Source organism: Anolis sagrei, chromosome 2, assembly GCF_037176765.1.
Source record: "Anolis sagrei isolate rAnoSag1 chromosome 2, rAnoSag1.mat, whole genome shotgun sequence".
NCBI classification, from domain to species: Eukaryota; Metazoa; Chordata; class Lepidosauria; order Squamata; family Dactyloidae; genus Anolis; species Anolis sagrei.
The window spans coordinates 299,880,347-299,898,195 of NC_090022.1; positions in this window are offsets into that span (position 1 = coordinate 299,880,347).

Here is a 17,849-nt window from a genome sequence, read left to right on the forward strand (position 1 = left end):
ATATTGTTTTTAGTGGGCACTAAAAACAATATCCAAAGCTCTAGGTGCTCTCACTGCCTACTACAGGGAAAACCAGCTGATCCCTAATCCATCTAAAACACAGACATGTGCCTTTCACCTTAAGAACAGACACGCATCCCGAGCTCTGAGGATTATTACCTGGGAAAGAATCCCACTGGAGTATTGCAGCACACCCAAATACCTGGGAGTCACTCTGGACCGTGCTCTGACCTACAAGAAGCACTGCCTGAATATCAAGCAAAAAGTGGGTGCTAGAAACAATATCATACAAAAGCTGATTGGCACAATCTAGGGATCACAACCAGACACAGTGAAGACATCTGCTCTTGCGCTGTGCTACTCTGCTCCTGAGTACACATGCCCAGTTTGGAACACATCTCACCACACTAAAACAGTGGATGTGGCTCTTAATGAGACATGCCGCATTATCCCGGGGTGTCTGGGCCCTACACTACCAGAGAAATTACACTGTCTAGCCGGTATTGCACCACCTGACATCTGCCAGGAAGTAGCAGCCAATAGTGAAAGGAGCAAGGCAGTGACATCCCCAGCCCATCCTTGTTTGGGTATCAGCCAACACGTCAATGGCTTAAATCTAGAAATAGTTTTCTAAGATCTACAGAGACTCGCTGGAACACCCCAGCAAGCGAGAGTCCAAAAGTGGCAGGCTCAAACCCAGAACCTCAATCAATGGCTGATACTGAATGAGAGACTCCCCCCTGGGCACACAGAAGACGGGCGACTTGGAAGGTGATGAACAGACTGCACTCTGGCACCACAAGATGCAGAGCCAACCTTAAGAAATGGGGCCACAAAGTGTGGAGAAGAGCAAACCACTGACCACCTGCTGCAATGCACCCTGAGCCCTGCCACATGCACAAGGGAGGACCTTCTTATACTAACACCAGAGGGACTCCAAGTGGCCAGATACTGGTCAAAGGACATTTAATCAACTACCAAGCTTGCAAACTTTGTGTTTTGTTTGTTTGTTTGTTAAAAAATGCAATACAACTGTTTGGCTTGCTCCTGACACGATAAATAAATAAATAGCAACCAGCTGTGATGTCAGAAACTGGGAGGATTAAGTTTCCAGTTTCCAGATGGGGAATGAACATCAGGAACCGGTGCAAATCCACATAAAGTATGCTCAGTGCTCAGTGCAAGGGGCTCTTAGAACTCAAGCTCCATTGGTGTATGATGGAAGGGTGCCCATGAAGGGGCTCTTAGAACTCAAGTATGATGGAAGGATGCCCATGAAGGTGCAAGAGCCAATCGCATTGCTTCATATCAGCATCTTTGCCTCCGAATTGCTTGGCTGCCTTTCCCAAGAGGTCCCTGCAAGTTGGAGATGGGGGGCCTTTAAAAGGCAGCTGTTCATCAGCGGAAGAGATAAAATAGCCAAGTGGGAGCAACACTCTGGAGCAATCTTGCATTGATCTAAATGAAAGCAAAATAAGATATGCAGATTTCTTGGTGCTTTGTTTTCATGCTTTCATTAAATGAAAAACACTTCTAAGTCGTATGTTATATAACAAGGAGAAGTAGTGCGAAAGATTTCTCATTCTGAGGGAAAGAAGCTGGAGATTCTCCCTCCCCAAAAAGCAGAAGATGTCATCCAGGAAAGACAATTCATAAAAGGGTGGGATGTCAGATACAGTGGGTAAGCAATGCAAGGATGCATTTATACCATAAAATGAATGTAGTTTGACATTACTTTCATTCATCAATGATTTCATGCCTTATTGTTTAACTTACGGTAGTATTTACTGTTGGTTGCACATTACGACATTGAATATTTGCCTCTGAGTCCCCATTGAGCCGGTGTATAGAAAAAATGCTTTCAGTCAGCACAGACAAACAAACCAAGCTCTCAGGCGCTCTGCCAGATTGCGAGAGAGATTGATAACAGAGTCAAGGCTGAGAAGAAATCCTTTCTTGGGCATTTGGGATATAGAGTAGATTAGGTAATATAAGTGCCAAGTACAGAATCTATAGCCAGACGAAGCAATGTTGGAATTGAGTCAAGGCCTTGTCCCAGGTCCCTGGAAGCCTTGCCTTGGATAGATTCCTGGGCTAAGTGCCTTGTGTGATTCATGGTCATGTTTGGGGGGTTATCACTATTTGTTTTCATTAACTCTGATGGACTAATTTATAGAATCATAGAATCAAAGAGTTGGAAGAGACCTCGTGGGCCATCCAGTCCAACTCCATTCTGCCAAGAAGCAGAAATATTGCATTCAAATCACCCTTGACAGATGGCCATCCAGCCTCTGTTTACAAGCTTCCAAAGAAGGAGCCTACACCACACTCCGGGGCAGAGAGTTCCACTGCTGAACGGCTCTCACAGTCAGGAAGTTCTTCCTCATGTTCAGATGGAATCTCCTTTCTTCTAGTTTGAAGTCATTGTTCCCATTGTTCCCTGGTCTCCCTAGTCTCCAGGGAAGTCTCCAGGGAAGCAGAAAACAAGCTTGCTCCCTCCTCCCTGTGGCTTCCTCTCACATATTTATGTTGTTGTTCATTCGTTCAGTCGTCTCCGACTCTTCGTGACCTCATGGACCAGTCCACGCCAGAGCTCCCTGTCAGCCGTCACCACCCCCAGCTCCTTCAAGGTCAGTCCAGTCATTTCAAGGATGCCATCCATCCATCTTGCCCTTGGTCGGCCCCTCTTCCTTTTGCCTTCCACTTTCCCCAGCATAATTGTCTTCTCTAGGCTTTCCTGTCTCCTCATGATGTGGCCAAAGGACTTCAACTTTGTCTCTACTATTCTTCCCTCCAATGAGCAGTCGGGCTTTATTTCCTGGAGGATGGACTGGTTGGATCTTCTCGCAGTCCAAGGCACTCTCAGCACTTATCTCCAACACCACAGCTCAAAAGCATCGATCTTCCTTCGCTCAGCCTTCCCTCAGGTCCAGCTCTCACATCCGTAGGTGACTACGGGGAATACCATGGCTTTGACTAGGCAGATCTTTGTTGCCAGTCTGATGTCTCTACTCTTGACTATTTTCTCGAGACTGGACATTGCTCTCCTCCCAAGAAGGAAGCGTCTTCTGATTTCCTGGCTACAGTCTGCATCTGCAGTCATCTTTGCACCTAGAAATACAAAGTCTGTCACGGCCTCCACGTTTTCTCCCTCTATTTCCCAGTTGTCAATCATTCTTGTTGCCAAAATCTTGGTTTTTTTTATGTTTAGCTGCAACCCGGCTTTTGCGCTTTCTTCTTTCACCTTGATTAGAAGGCTCCTCAGCTCCTCCTCGCTTTCGGCCATCAGAGTGGTGTCATCTGCATATCTGAGGTTGTTAATGTTTCTTCCAGCAATTTCCACCCCCGCTTTGCATTCCTCAAGTCCCGCACATCCTCGCATGATGTGTTCTGCATACAAGTTGAATAGGTTGGGTGAGAGGATGCAGCCTTGCCGGACGCCTTTCCCAATCTTGAGCCAGTCTCCTGTTCTGTGGTCAGTTCTGACTGTTGCTACTTGGTCCTTGTACAGATTCCTCAGGAGAGAGGGAAGGGGGCTTGGGATGCCCATCCCACCAAGAACTTGGAGTTGATGGGATTTAAGGTTCACCTACAATCAAAGAGCATTCTGAACCCCAGCAATGATAGAATTGGGCAAAACTTCCCACACAGAACCCCCGTGACCAATAGAAAATACTGTTTTCTGATGGTCTTTGGTGAACCCTCTGACACCTCCTCATGACCCCCCTATGGGTTGCGACCCCCAGGTTGAGAAACACAGATCTAGATAGACACAAGGGATTCTGGTAACTGCAAAGAACAGCAAAACCCAAAGGGTCTATCTCTTCTGAACGCGGTGCTTCCACCAGTAAATGCAATTCTGTGCCTTCCTCCTTCTGGTTCAAATATGCATGCTTTTTACCCAAATAAAATTTATGTCCATGATTTATGCAGCATGTAATGAGGAAAGTCAGCAGATGTGACTCTTTAATATGAATGATTTGTTGTAGCCATGTTCGGGTAAGCTCCGAAAAGCCACCTCCTGATCGCTGCAGTCGGGAGGCAAAGAATATTCATAAATATTCACATCCCAGGTTTTCTTTGCTTTTCTCGAGCATCGGGAAACTCAGAGGAGAAGATTTCCTGCATTGAAAACACGTTTTGGTGGAAAGCAATATTTCTAAACAGAAACTGATGGGGTTTTTTTTTCTGCTTGGAAAAAGAATACATAGGTTTTTTTTTCCAGCAAATCATGACCTGAAAATAGTTACCAAAAACTGGATGTTTTTTAAAGACTTTCTCACCGCAGCCAGATAAATTGTTCAATTATTCATTCTTGCCCACAGGAATTAAATTTATGAAGATTTATATCCCTGCACAGAACATCCCTTGGCTTGCTGATCTCCATATTTGCGAGCGATGCACAAATCAAACATAAACCTCCCCATGAGTTCTCTCCTCTGCAAAGATCCTTGGGAAAGAAAGTCATGCACACCATAGGATGCACTTTAAAGTGCCAGGTATAGTACTATGAAGCCGTTATATACATTAGTAATATATGCAGAAAAACAAAGCAAAACAAATTGCCAAACATGAGCCAAAAGTGTGATGCAACAGCACAAAAAGCTAATGTGGTTCTGGACCTAAGCAACTGAATTATAGTGTGTAGCTCAAGGATAATAATAATAATAATAATAATAATAATCAGCAAAGAATACATTCAAAGGATCAGAAAAATTCTCAAAAGCAAGCTCAATGGAGGCAATACAACCAAGGCCATAAACACCTGGGCCATACCTGTTCTGTTGCGCGCTGGGCCTGTAACAGCTGTCTTTTCTATAGGACGTATAGAATCATAGAATCAAAGAGCTGGAAGAGACCTCATGGGCCATCTAGTCCAACCCCCTGCCAAGAAGCAGGAATATTGCATTCAAATCACCCTTGACAGATGGCCATCCAGCCTCTGTTTAAGAGCTTCCAAAGAAGGAGCCTCCACCACACTCCGGGGCAGAGAGTTCCACTGCTGAACGGCTCTCACAGTCAGGAAGTTCTTCCTCGTGTTCAGATGGAATCTCCTCTCTTGTAGTTTGAAGCCATTGTTCCACTGCGTCCTAGTCTCCAGGGAAGCAGAAAACAAGCTTGCTCCCTCCTCCTCCCTGTGGCTTCCTCTCACATATTTATACATGGCTATCATATCCCCTCTCAGCCTTCTCTTCTTCAGGCTAAACATGCCCAGCTCCTTAAGCCGCTCCTCATAGGGCTTGTTCTCCAGACCCTTGATCATTTTAGTCACCTTCCTCTGGACACATTCCAGCTTGTCAATATTTCCCTTCAATTGTGGTGCCCAGAATTGGACACAATGTGATTCCAGGTGTGGTCTAACCAAAGTGGAATAGAGGGGTAGCATTACTTCCCTAGATCAGACACTAGGCTCCTCTTGATGCAGGCCAAAATCCCATTGGCTCTTTTTGCTGCCACATCACATTCCTGGCTCATGTTTAACTTGTTGTCCATGAGGACTCCAAGATCTTTTTCACATGTGCTGCTCTCGATCCAGGCATCGTCCCCCATTCTGTATCTTTGCGTTTCGTTTTTCCTGCCGAAGTGGAGTCTCTTGCATTTGTCCCTGTTGAACTTCATTTTGTTAGTTTTGGCCCATCTCTCTAATCTGTCAAGATCGTTTTGAATTCTGCTCCTGTCCTCTGGAGTATTGGCTCTCCTCCCAATTTGGTGTCATCTGCAAACTTGATGATCATGCCATGATGATCATGCCATGCCATGGCCATGGAATATGATCATGCAAAGGGATCTTGCAACACTTCCTGAGAGTGCATCTGCACTGCAGAATTAATGTGGTTTGACCCCACTGTATCTGCCATGGCTTAACGCTGTTGAATCATGATAACTGTGATTTCACAAGTGTTTGGTAGAAATGGTAAAGTATTTCTAATAAAAAAATATATTTGATGAATATCTGGAATATTGATAGCACCTAGGTATGGTTGTGAATGTCATGATGCAGTTCCTAAGGGGACGTGGTAATGGCTGAGTCATAACCATGTGAGGGTTGTGCCGTCACACCCAGACACTATGAAGTTAAAACTAAGATGTGCTTCTCTCTTTATCTGGGCGAAACGCGGGTGCCCTTCTTAGAAGCTCCAAATTCTCAGCAACTGAGGCCAGTCCAGAATTGAACATCAACAAAACATTTATTTTTCAAAGTCCTTGACAGACTTGGCACAGCTTGATGAAGTTACAAACATAAACAGTCAATTTAGGAAACCATATAGATGTTCTTTCTTTCCTTTTTCCTTCAGTTGCCAAGTTAACTTATCCCTAATGGTAGAAAAAAACCTGGGATCTTTTACCCTAACCCTGAGCTGTTATCTTTCAGAAAGAGCAGGTCTTCCCCTATCTAAGCTCAAGATTAGTTTTGGAGATGAAGTAATGGAACCTTTCACAATGGCAGAGAAATCCGGAGATATTCCCTGTCCCAGCACTGAGCTACTGTCCTTTAGAAATAGCAGCTTTTTCTCTATCTGAGCTCAATGCCAGTTTCAAAGGCGAGAGGGTAACCTCAGCCCTAATCTCAATTGTACTCACAATGGCTTGTCCGAGCTGCCTAGCTGGCTACCAGTACATCCGACGCTTTTTCTATACTAAAGAAAACAGGAGGGCTTTTCCAAAATGGAGATCTCATCCCCAGGAAAAAGGGTGGTCTCTAGACCAAAAGGACACTTTTTGAACCAATAGCTGCAAAAGGTTTGCAGGCTGGCTTCCAGCCTCAGTTAATAATTAAATTTCAGGGTGCTGCTGCAACCCTGGGGAAAAAGCAAAGGGGTGCTATCTCAAGCAACCAAAGGGCAATGCAAACCATGCTCCTGGAAGACGGAACAAGGGTTATTGCAAAAGGGTGGCATCAGCCAGTGTCCCTCACTGATGACCCATCAGCAGGTGGCTATTTAAGGCGGAGGAAAGCATCCATCTTTTTCTCTCCTGTGTGACTCGGTGTGAGTATCTGTCTATGCTGTATGGGGCTATCTGATGACTCTGAATGTTTGCAGAAACAAGGAATAAGGCTCTGCAAATCCTGTTTGTATATATGTATATATTGCAACTGTGCAGATTAAAACCTCCAGATATTTTGGTGTGGAGAAATTCTCTGACCAGCCAGAAGATTTCCTACTTTGGAAAAAGACTTTTCAGCGAGCCATACAGAATTTGAGACTTACCTCTGAGGAACAGTTGACTCTAATGGTCATCGGGCTTGGTCCTGTATCAGCTCACCAGGTGAGGAGGATTTTCTCAGCCCTCATCGACCAACCAGATAGAGCATTGGACACTGCACGGACGAGGCTTGATCAGCGCAATGGGTCCAGCACCCAAATTGAAGCCTCACTGATGGACAGACTTCACAAGTTCCCGGTGCTCAAACCTAAAGACTTTAAACAACTTTGGGACCTGTCAGATTTATTGGTTGAGCTCCAGTCAGCCAAGGGAAACCTACAGCTTCCAGGGTTTGCCTGCTTGGACCATCACTTGTCCCAAACTGCCATCACCCACAATTCCTAACAGCCAGAATTCTGGGAGATGTTGGAGTTGAAGTCCAAAACACCTGGAGGAGGGCCAAAGTTGCCCTGTGCTCTACAGGGTGGCCCATCAGGTTCTTGAGAACATTCGTTATTCCTACATGCCTGAAAATTGACTCCAGTTCACAACCCAACAGGTCCTCAAGAACTTAAGTTACTTCATTATGCTCAGAAGTCACGCCAACTTTGCCCATGCCTACTCTAGATCAGTGACTCACAACCTTTGAGAGGAGGAGAAGACGGAATTGTCATGTTACATTTATTTATTTATTTGCAGTATTTATATTCTGACCTTTTCACCCCACAGGGGACTCAGGGCAGATTACAATGCACATATACATGGCAAATATTCAATGCCATAGACATACAACATATATATAGATAGACACATAAGCTATTTAACATTCCAGCTTTTTCATGATACTAGAGACAAAGTTGGCCACATAATGAGGAGATAGCAAAGCCTAGAGAAGACAATGATGCTGGGGAAAGTGGAAGGTAAAAGGAAGAGGGGCCGACCAAGGGCAAGATTTACTGCACTTATTTACTGCACTTGTAGACCGCCGTTCTCAGCCCTAGGGCGACTCACGGCGATGGATGGGTGGCATCCTTGAAGGGACTGGACTGACCTTGAAGGAGCTGGGGGTGGTGACTGCCGACAGGGAGCTCTGGCGTGGGCTGGTCCATGAGGTCACGAAGAGTCGGAGACGACTGAACGAATGAACAACAACAATTCTGGCCACCAGGGGAGCTGTTGCTTCACCGTCCATTTGTGATACTGATGAAGTATTTCCTCATTCTTTGCATGCTTGCTGGAGATTTTTATGGCATCATAAATTAGCCTCCCTGCATAAGCGGTACCTAAATTTCCTACTTGACAGATGCAAAAATCAATTTTTGGGCTGCAAAAATTGACAGCAAGCGACACAATTTAGTCGGAAGCTCACTCCGACCCGGGCTGGCTTCGAACTCATAACCTTTTGGTCAGTAGTGATCTTAATGCAGCTGACTCCCAGCCAGCTGCACCACAGTCCCAGTGGCAAGGGAAGTGTGGTGGAGGCTCCTTCTTTGGAAGCTTTTAAACGGAGGCTGGATGGCCATCTGTCAGGGCTGATTTGAATGCAATATTCCTGCTTCTTGGCAGAATGGGGTTGGACTGGATGGCCTATGAGGTCTCTTCCAACTCTTTGATTCTATGATGCTATGATTCTTCACTTGTATCAGGTGGTGCAGGAATGCTTAAAAGAAGACAACTCCGTCATCTTCTCAGGGATGGAGGCCTTTCTTTGGCCCTCTTTGCCTTTCTCCTTCTCTTTCCTGGAAAGGGCCTCCATCCTTGCATGAGGCTGAAGGGATAACCCTGGGAATCACTCTTCCCTTGACTCTCCTCCCATTTCAAAGAGTCTGACAGCCATAACTGGAGGCCAGGTCTTCTTTCCCAGGCAGCTCAGGAACCCAGAAGATTTGTCTTCCGAAACTGGAGCTGTTTTGCCCTGCACCTCCCTTTAAATCAAAACCAAAAGCAAAGTGGAAAGGATCTCTTCTCCCTGCCCTCCGTCTCGGGAGGTTAATGCCACAGTCATTTCCTGTCTCTCACAAAGGGATGTGCTTGGATTATAGAAAGCTGGATTCAAATTAACTCCCAATTTAGAAGCTTTATCTGCATCTGGGAGGGGGTCAGGTTTGGGAAGTTGGGAAGAGAAATAGCTGGACAAATAGAAATGATGGGAGCGGGCTGTCCTGTTGAGTCTCTCTGGAAGATGTGGCATTTGGATTGCCAAATCTATACAAATGCTCTGACTTATTTTATACCTCGGTCGATTCAAAAGCAATGGTGGGACGTTTTCATTCTTTGCACCCCATTCAAGGCTACTAAAGTGAAATTGTGCTCTTGGTGCTGTTGCTATGCATTGCATATAGATGACAAATGCACTGCCCTTTGTGCAACATTGCCAATTGAAGAGTAGAATTGATGCAGACATAAAAATTACTCTATGTAGCACTGATGTAGGATTTTGGAGCATTATTTCAATGAAGTGGTCACATATTGATTAAGTGCATGGATGCATTGTCCTATTTTTTATTTATCGTGTCAGGAGCAAACCAAACAGTTGTATCACATTTTCAAACAAACAAACAAACAAACAAACCACAAAGTTTGCAAGCTTGGTAGTTGATTAGATGTCCTTTGACCAGTAGCTGGCCGCTTGGAGTGCCTCTGGTGTTGCTGCAAGGAGGTCCTCCATGGTGCATGTGGCAGAGCTCAGGTTGCATTGCAGCTTCTTGTTGTTCATTTATTCAGTCGTTTCCAACTCTTTGTGACCTCATGGACCAGCCCACACCAGAGCTCCCTGTCGGTCGTCACCACCCCCAGCTCCTTCAAGATCAATCCAGTCACTTCAAGGATGCTAGCCATCCATCTTGCCCTTGGTCAGCCCCTAGAATCATAGAATCAAAGAGTTGGAAGAGACCTCATGGGCCATCCAGTCCAATCCCCTGCCGAGAAGCAGGAATATTGCATTCAAATCACCCCTGACAGATGGCCATCCAGCCTCTGTTTAAAAGCTTCCAAAGAAGGAGCCTCCACCACACTCCGGGGCAGAGAGTTCCACTGCTAAATGGCTCTCACAGTCAGGAAGTTCTTCCTCATGTTCAGATGGAATCTCCTCTCTTGGAGTTTGAAGCCATTGTTCCATTGCGTCCTAGTCTCCAGGGAAGCAGAAAACAAGCTTGCTCCCTCCTCTCTGTGGCTTCCCCTCACATATTTATACATGGCCCTCATCATGTCTCCTCTCAGCCTTCTCTTCTGCAGGCTGAACATGCCCAGCTCCTTAAGCTGCTCCTCATAGGGCTTGTTCTCCAGACCCTTGATGATTTTAGTCGCCCTCCTCGGGACACATTCCAGCTTAGAGTTAACATCACTCTTGAATTGTGGTGCCCAGAATTGGACACAATATTCCAGGTAAAGTGGTCTAACCAAAGTGGAATAGAGCATGGGGAGCACGACTTCCCTAGATCTAGACACTAGGCTCCTATTGATGCAGGCCAAAATCCCATTGGCTTTTTTTGCCGCCACATCACATTCCTGGCTCATGTTTAACTTGCTGTCCACGAGGACTCCAAGATCTTTTTCACACGTCTTGTTCTCGAGCCAGTCCTCATTCTTCCCCCATTCTTCCCCAGAGTGTGGTGGAGGCTCCTTCTTTGGAGGCTTTTAAACAGAGGATGGATGGCCATCTGTCATCTGCTTCTCTGGAGACTAGGACGTGGAACAATGGCTTCAAACTACAAGAAAGGAGATTCCATCTGAACATGAGGAAGAACTTCCTGACTGTGAGAGCCGTTCAGCAGTGGAACTCTCTGCCCCGGGGTGTGGTGGAGGCTCCTTCTTTGGAAGCTTTTAAACAGAGGCTGGATGGCCATCTGTCAGGGGTGCTTTGAATGCAATATTCCTGCTTCTTGGCAGAATGGGGTTGGACTGGATGATGGCCCAGGAGGTCTCTTCCAACTCTTTGATTCTATGATTCTTCACAAATTTCTATCCAGGAAAATGCAAGGGAGTTTCAGGGAAGCAAAACAGAAAAGTGATGATGCTCCATGAGCCGCACACTTTGATCCCTTGCCCCAGTCCCGATGCCTCAATGCAGTTCTTCTTGCCAAAAGCCTCTAGGCATATTTTGGACCATTGGCAGGAGCCAAGAAAGTGAGACGGATGGATGAAAGGAAGGAGAAATCCCAGTTTGGAAAACATTTTTGTAAAAAGAACATCTTCAGAAATTTCAGGAGAGAACACTAATGTTTAATCTCTCTCTCTCCCTCTCTCTCAATCTGCCAGAAGCAAAGATCATCGGCTCCATCTATTTTATGGCTTTCAAATATTTATACCTGCACTTTCGCATGGTATCTTTACAAGAAGGAAAAGGGAAAACAAATTGAAAATGCAAACCAAGGAAATAAATAAACATCCATACAGATAAAGCACTACAAGAAAAGCCTGGGGTCTGATCTGGGGGGGAAATGCCCCCTTTAAACATTATATCTCAGGTATGGGCAAACTTGGGCCCTCCAGGTGTTTTGGACTCCAACTCCCACAATTCCTAACAGCCTACCGGCTGTTAGGAATTGTGGGAGTTGGAGTCCAAAACACCTGGAGGGCCCAAGTTTGCCCATGCTGCTATATCTCCTGAACCCCCAGATCTGGAAGCTGTCGTCCACAAAAATTATTTTTGCCAGGATGCTTTTTTGATGTTTTACCATCCTTGTGGGAGGCTTCTCTCATGCCCCGCATGGGAAGCTGGAGCTGACAGAGGGAGCTCACCTGCGCTCTCCCTGGATTCGAATCTGCGACCTGTCGGTCTTCAGTCCTGCTGGCAAAAGGGTTAAACCCACTGCATTACCGGGGGCTGAACCGACCTTAAGTGACCTTAAGGTAAACAACTTGTTTTTTAATAGACACCCATGAAAGCATTATGTCTCCCGTGAACTTTCTCCCCAACTTTCTCATGTAATCTCTCAACCCAGCATAATCTATTTTTGGCTCTCGTAAAAAAGACTTTTGTTGATCTCCATAGCTACAGGTCGTTTCTCCTGGGAATCTCCTTATCATTCAGTTCTTCACTCGATTCCTTATCTGCTGTTACTACTTCTGGCTCCTCAAACTGGCTTTGAAACCCTGCACTTTTTGATCCAGTTTTCTCACAGAGAGAAACATTATTTCCCACACCTGAATTTCCCAGACTTGAGCCCCCATCACTTTGTGCCACAGGAAAACCCACAATCCTCTCTAAATCATCAGTGAAACCATCAGCCTTTGGCTGATCTGCAACTCTTTTGTTGTTGTTTTGCGCAGAAAGCAGCCTTCTCTGAACAGAAAGTAACATTTTTACGGAAAATGGTGTCATTTTTTTATTAGTAAAGGGTAAAGATTGTCCCCTGACATTAAGTCCAGTGGGATCTGACTCTGGGGGTTGGTGCTCATCTCCGTATCTAAGCCAAAGAGCCAGTGTTGTCCATAGATACCTCTAAGGTCATGTGGCCACCATGACTGCATGGAGCACTGTTACCTTCCTGTCGGAGCAGTACCTATTGATCTACTCACATTTGCATGTTTTCGAATTGCTAGGTTGGCAGAAGCTGGACCTAACAGCAGGAGCTCACCCTGCTCCCCAGATTTGAACATTCAACCTTTTGGTTAGCAAGTTCAGCAGCACAGCGGTTTAATCCACTGATTCTGTGCAAAATTCAGGCATGATTAATTTCCACAAGCTAGCAACAGGAAAAAAAAACATTTTAATAGGCGATTTCAACATAGAAATATTGTTTTCTGCTCTGTAGTATGAATGCAGTCTGGCACCACTTTAAAAGCCATGGCACAATGCTATGGAAGCCTGGGATTTGTTGTCTTGCAGGGTCTTTAGCCTTTTCTTTTGAAGTGGGATGGTACTTCCCCAAACTATATTTCCCAGGATTCTATAGAACTGAGCCACAGCCATTGAAATGGAATTGAACCGTGTTCATTCTTCTGTGTAGATGAACCTAAAGACTCTTGAGGAAGAAGGGGGTTGGACTGGATGGTCTTTGGAGCTCCCTTCCAATGTTAAGATTCTCTGCTGTGGGAAATGATGGCAACACCACTGGCAAGACTGCAAGAAGAATGAAACCTTAAAGATCAAGTTGGGAAATTCATGAGGACTTCCTGTGGTTTCGATCCCTTGAAAATAACTAAACCAAACACTTCTTCAGCTCCAGCGGAGAGAAACTCTGCCTCGTTTCTGTCAAGGGCTGCATTTGGTTCTGAAATGGCGTGAGCACGCAGGCACTTGTTGGATGATTGGCATCGCACCTGTCCCGGCACCCCAGGAACACATTGGCACCGTTAAGGTGCGCAAACCTGCTGGGCGCATGGCTCGAAACGTGAGACTGGCCCATGCCCCTGTTTGGATAACTGTGGCATGCTCTGCATTTCACCCTGTCTTGGAAGGGTTTTTCTTTGTAAAAGACTGGGAGATGGATTGTTAACTCAGGGTTTGTGTGCATTGTGTAGGAGGAGAAGGAATGGAGAAAAGACAGGGAAGGAGAAAGAAGGAGAAGACAAGATAAAGGAAAGAGGAGCAGGAGAAAGAGGAATAGAAGGAAGAGGGGGAAACAGGAGAAAAGAGGAACATGGAAGGAAAAGAGAAGAAAGAGGAGGAGAAAGAAGGAGAAGATAAAGGAAAGAGGAGCAGGAGAAAGAGGAATAGAAACAATAGGGGAAAGACAGGAATGAGAAGAAGAAGGGAAAGAAAAGCAGGAGGAAGACAAGGAAGAGTGGGAAGACAAGAAAGAGGAGAAGGAAAAGAGGAGAAGGAGAAAGAGGAATAGAAGGAAGAAGGGAGAGACAGGAGAAAAGAGGAGATGGAAGGGAAAGAGGAGAAAGAAGAAGACAATATAAAGGAAAGAGGAGCAGGAGAAAGAGAAATAGAAGGAAGACGGGAAAGACATGAATGAGAAGAAGAAAGAAAAGGAGCAGGAGGAAGACAAGAAAGAGGAGAAGAAGGAAAAGAGGAGCAGAAGAAAGAGAAATAGAAGGAAGAGCGGAAAGAGGAGAAAAGAAGAGATGGAAGGAAAAGAGTAGAAAGGAGAGGAGAAAGAAGGAGAAGACAAGATAAAGGAAAGAGGGGCAGGAGAAAGAGGAATAGAAGGAAGAGGGGAAAGACAGGAATGAGAAGAAGAAGGGGAAAAAGCAGGAGGAAGACAAGGAAGAGTGGGAAGACAAGAAAGAGGAGAAGAAAAAGAGGAGCAGGAGAAAGAGAATAGAAGGAATGGGGAAAAGACAGGAGAAAAGAAGAGATGGAAGGAAAAGAGGAAGAAAAAGGAGAAAGAGGGAGAAGACAAGATAAAAGAAAGAGGAGCAGGAGAAAGAGGAATAGAAGGAAGATGGGAAAAGACAGGAATGAGAAGAAGAAAGAAAAGGAGCAGGAGGAAGACAAGAAAGAGGAGAAGAAGGAAAAGAGGAACAGAAGAAAGAGAAATAGAAGGAAGAGCGGAAAGAGGAGAAAAGAAGAGAGAGAAGGAAAAGAGTAGAAAGGAGAGGAGAAAGGAGAAAGAGGAGCAGGAGAAAGAGAAATATAAGGAATGGAGAAAAGACAGGAGAAAAGAAGTGATGGAAGGAAAAGAGGAGAAAGGGGGAGAAATAAGGGAGGGACAAGAAAAAGGAAAAAAGGAAAAGGGAGCAGGATGGGGAGGAAGACAACAAAGAGTGGGAAGACAAGAAAGAGGTGCCAATGTGCATTGCCCAGAAACGCACAGTGATAAACATTGCGCACAAAAGTCACTGCATGCTCTTGCTAATGAAGAAGGGAAAGCAGATGGAGAAGAAGAAGATTAGTTTATTGCAGATCTGTGCTAAATCCAGGGCCATGGGATAGCTGCACGTTGGTGTGTCAGGAGCATTGGTGCGCAATGCGCATTGCCTAGAAATGCACAGTGATGAACATAGTGGAGTAAGTCCCAAAACACATTGTGTGCTCTTGCCAAAGTCTTCTGGCACACCTTCGCAATTCAGTAAATGTGAGATTCTTCCTGGAAAGAAGTGACTAGTGGAGTGCCACAAACAGGGTTCCGTCCTGGGCCCGCTCCTGTTCAGGATCTTTTTAATGACTTAGATAAAGGGTTAGAAGGCAGGATCATCAAGTTTGCAGACAGGATCAAATGGGTAGGGAGAGGCAATACTCCAGAGGACAGGAGCAGAATTCAAAACCATCTTGACAGATTAGAGAGATGATGGGCCAAAACTAACACAATGAAGTTCAACAGTGACAAATGCAAGATACTCCACTTTGGCAGGAAAAACGAAATGCAAAGATACAGAATGGGTGACGCCTGGCTCGAGAGCAGTACGTGTGAAAAAGATCTTGGAGTCCTCGTGGACAACAAGTTAAACATGAGCCAACAATGTGATGTGGCGGCAAAAAACGCCAATGGGATTTTGGCCTGCATCAAGAGGAATATAGTGTCTAGATCCAGGGAAGTCCTGCTCCCCATGCTCTATTCCGCCTTGGTTAGACCACACCTGGAATATTGTGTCCAATTCTGGGCACCACAATTCAAGAGAGACATTGACAAGAGGAGGGCAACAAAAATGATCAAGGGTCTGGAAAACAAGCCCTATGAGGAGCAGCTTAAGGAGCTGGGCATGTTTAGCCTGAAGAAGAGAAGGCTGAGAGGAGATATGATAGCCATGTATAAATAGGTGAGAGGAAGCCACAGGGAGGAGGAGGGAGCAAGCTTATTTTCTGCTTCCTTGGAGACTAGGACACGAAAAAATGGCTTCAAACTACAAGAAAGGAGATTCCATCTGAACATGAGGAAGAACTTCCTGACTGTGAGAGATGTTCACCAGTGGAACTCTCTGCCCTGGAGTGTGGTGGAGGCTCCTTCTTTGGAAGCTTTTAAATAGAGGCTGGATGGCCATCTGTCAGGGGTGCTTTGAATGCAATATTCCTGCTTCTTGGCAGAATGGGGTTGGACTGGATGGTGGCCCAGGAGGTCTCTTCCAACTCTAGGATTCTAGGATTCTAGATATACTCAGTATCCCATCTCCCACTGTGAATTTGCCTATGTGCTTGTATGTATGTGCCCCTTGGTATACACTTGTGTTGCATCACAGCATTCCCTTGAGTTCTGACATCATATGAGTAAGTCATATTCACTCAGTTCTTGTGGGTTTTTTCGGGCTATATGGCCATGTTCTAGAGGCATTTCTCCTGACGTTTCGCCTGCATCTATGGCAAGCATCCTCAGAGGTGAGGTCCTCACCTCTGAGGATGCTTGCCATAGATGCAGGCGAAACGTCAGGAGAAATGCCTCTAGAACATGGCCATATAGCCCGAAAAAACCCACAAGAACTGAGTGATTCCAGCCATGAAAGCCTTCGACAATACATTCTAGATATAGTTCGCAAGGTCTTTCATCCTTTCTGTCTCCCCAAACTACAATTCCCAGGATTCCATAGCCTTGAGCAGTTAATGTGGTGTCAAAGTTCATTGGAGATGCACTTGAAATCAACCATTAAATGGTGAATTAACACATATTCATTCGGCAGGTTCTCTTTAGACAGGAATGACAATAAGAACCGGTCTTATGCTTTGTTTTGGATTTTTCCCCCCCCCAAATGTAAATGGAAGAAGAGCTCATGCTCAATGAATTGACCTGTAAGTGGAATGTATAAGATGAGATTTGACAGCTGAAATTTCCACTCGAGGTTCGGAATAAAAGCATGAATCAGGCCGACTCCCTTCGGGTCGTTTGGTCAACGCGAGACCGCCAAAGCCTGGCTTTTATGCATTTTTCCTCTGCAATCTGGAAGGCCGGGAGTCCTCCAAAGAGGCCCTTGATCAGCCCATCCGCTCGGCTGTGCAGTGCACACCGCTGTGAGTAATTGTGTTTGCTGCACAATCTCCGGCTTTTCCCCTCCTTCCATCCCTCGCCATTACTTTTAAGGATCTGACATCAACAACGCCACTGAAGCCACTTCATCTTCTTTGGCTCACCTTAATTCTCTCCTGGGCCTCGGATATCAGGGAGGGTGTGTTTGCGGCATTATTATGAAAAATTGGCAGTTTAGCACAAGCGCCAGCACTTTAGCAAAATAAGAACCACTTTCGGCAACAGAACGAATTTCATTTCCAAGGTGGACAAAAGCTCCATACCTGGATTCATGAACAGAGAGAGAGAGAGAAGGGGGAGGAGAAGGAAGGAGGGAAAGACAAGAAAGCAAAAAAGGGGAGAAGGAAGGAAAAGAGAAGGAGAAGAGCAAAGGGAAGATGGGGGAGAGAAGGAGAGAAGGAGAAGGAAGAGAGAAAGAGGAGAATGAAGGGAAAGAGGGAAGGAAAAAGAGAAGGAAGGAAATCAGGGAAAGAGAGGAGAAGGAGGGAAGTAAGGGAGAAAGAGGAGAATGAAGGGGAGAGGGGAGAAAGAATAGAAGGAAGGAAAGCAGGGATGGAAGAGGAGAAGGAGGGAAAGAGAAGGAGAACAGAAAAAGGGAAAATGGGGAGAGCAGGAAGAGGAAAGGAGAGAAAGGGAAGGAGAAGGAATGGGAGTAAGGGAAAAAGGGGAAAATGAAGAGGAGAGGGGAGAAAGAAGAGAACGAAGGAAAGCAGGAAAGGAAGAGGAGAAGGAAGGAAAAGGAGAAGAGAAAGGGGAAGATGGGATACAGAAGGATGGGAAAAGGAGAGAAAGAGAAGAAGGAAGGGAAGGGAGAAAGAAGGGAAAGAAGGGAAAGAGGGGAGAAAGAAGAGAAGG